The sequence below is a fragment of the Echinops telfairi genome, unplaced genomic scaffold, assembly GCF_000313985.2.
Source record: "Echinops telfairi isolate 266 unplaced genomic scaffold, ASM31398v2 ScPeMD7_9;HRSCAF=40, whole genome shotgun sequence".
Taxonomy (NCBI): domain Eukaryota; kingdom Metazoa; phylum Chordata; class Mammalia; order Afrosoricida; family Tenrecidae; genus Echinops; species Echinops telfairi.
The window spans coordinates 55,324,480-55,326,819 of record NW_022103906.1 but is presented as its reverse complement, the minus strand read 5'-3'; the positions used below and the strand labels follow the sequence as shown (position 1 = coordinate 55,326,819).

The following is a 2,340-nucleotide window of genomic DNA, read 5'->3' as shown; positions in this document are numbered from 1 at the left end:
ATTCTCCACTAAATCACATGACCACCATCATGCCTTGACTAATCACTGGCAAAAGGAACCAACTTTTCAGAAATTATTTATCTAATTACCACTGAATCATAGCAACTACCATTGAAAAATGATCCTGTTTGTTTGTCTACTGTCTTTTAAGTATCTTCAAGAAAGACACTCTGATCCTTTTTCTTCCACCTCTGTAGTCCATGCTGATCGCATTGTCATGCATATAATTAGAATGATTGAAGGAATAAATAAGGCAATTAAGCTTTTAAAACAATATATTTACAAACTTCAGTGCCTAGGGTATTACAAACAATAACAAAGGGTCATTTGGCTCATAGACATTTTAAAAAATAGAGAATATACATTTATTTTCAAAAGTGTTGTTTTTCCTGTCTTTAACTTGAATGTCATGAACACGGTTTTGTTTTTGATGATTAAACCCGGTGCAGATTCTTCAGGCTAACTTAGGATGCATGGTTTGAGCTGTCAGAAATGAGACTGGAGAAAGTAAGACAATAAGAGCTGATCAAGGGCACATGGCTACATCCACTGCATATCAAAGTATGTTGCAGGTGTCTAGGGTGGAGCAGGGCAAAAATAGGTAGAATTAAGAAAAACACAGGGATAGAAATTCTTTACATAAGACAAGAAATGCAAACTCAAACAAGGACCAAAATGAATATGTGTTTTAGGAATATCATAAGCAGAAATATCAAGAAATGTGAGAGACACAGTGAGGTTTCACAGTAGGCCCTGGTGAATTTTTAGACAGCAATCAATTATGGAGTGGTTCTTTTGAAATGTTTGTTTCCTCTGTCTTAGCTTTGAACCTAGTATCTGATATATTTCCAAGGTTACCCTCTCTCTTTCCTTGCCAGTGAGAGCTGTAGTGTTGATGTGGTTAGAAGCTGTGGAGCCTGTTTAGACTCATGGTGACCTTATGTACAACAGAATGGAACACGGTTCTTTCCTTACAATTATATTTGTGCCCATTGTTGTACCCATGGGTGTCATCCTTGCTCATCAATGATCTTCCTCTTTTTCACTGAGCTTCTATTTTACCAAGCGTGATGTCTTTTGTAGGCTCTGGTCTCTCCTGATAACATGTCCAAAGTATGGAAGATGAATGCTTCCAAGGAACATTTTTGTTGAACTTCTTCCTAGACAGATCTGTTTGTTCTTTTGACAGTCCAGGGCACTTTCCGTCTTTACCAGCACTATGACTCAAATGCACGTGTTCTTCAGTCTTCTTTATGCACTGTCTAACATTCACATGCATAGCGTGGTTTGTGTTGGCCCAATTTTGGCCCTCAAAGTAATAATATCCTTGCTCTTTAACACTTTAAACAGATCTTGCACAATAGATTTTCCCAATATAATGCATTCTTTGATTTCTTGACTATTACTTCCTTGAGAATTGAATGTGGATCCAAACTATTGGAGTGTTTACAATAAAAGTATGCCAGCAGACATTAGGAATGTTTTAACTGGGTCATGGTTTCAAACTTTCTCTTTAGATCCAAGCAATTTTATAAGCAATGCAACCATTCCTGTTTATTGCAAGACTTCAATATTGTTCAGACGACAGATTTGTGTTCCATCCTATGTGATATGTGGGGTGCTGAAAACAAGATAGATAGCTTGAAGTATTGAGAGAAATTTTAGATGAAACATAATGGGGTTGATGCTGATTGTTAATTGGCTATAGGGGTGAAGCAAAAATTGTGCCATGAGCGTTAGACATTTTCTAGGTATTGGAAAGTTACCATCAACCAGCTAGAGGGTGGTTTTTATTCTAATTTCACATGTGAGAAAGAGGTTAGGGCAAGTCATTCACTTCTTGTCTACATGACCATGTATAACTAAAATACAAATTATGTCTTCACATGACCCAATCTTTACTACACTTGATCTTAGCCAAAAGGCCGAGAAGCGATTGACCCAATCTTTAAAGAGCCACATTAAAAAAAACACAAATCTGACTCTTGAAACGTTTTGTTTGTATTTCTTAACAAGTCCATCCCCGACATTTTACTCTGATGCCTACAGAAAGCTTAGCAAAAGTGCATTCTAGATTCAATGTCCTCTTCCAAAGTTATTGATTAGTAGAAGCCACCAATACACAAAATAACATTTACGAGCTGAGGTAGTTACATAATCTGGTGTCAATTTGAGAGGATTATGAGTGAAAGGGTGGAGTCTAGCCTGTCAATCAAGATATAGCCAATGAGACCCCTGCATAGGCATAGCTTTCTCCTGAGAATTGTGGGAAATCTTGTTTTTCCTCCTTAGAGGTGGGAGACACTTTTCTCACTCTACTCACTCCCTTGGAGACTCTCT

General features: G+C 37.4%; 1 pseudogene; it reads right to left on the bottom strand.

Annotated features, from left to right (window-relative positions):
* Window positions 1-1,797: 1,797 nt before the first annotated feature.
* LOC115868316 lies at window positions 1,798-1,937 on the bottom strand (annotated as a pseudogene).
* Between the last annotated feature and the right edge of the window lie 403 nt (window positions 1,938-2,340).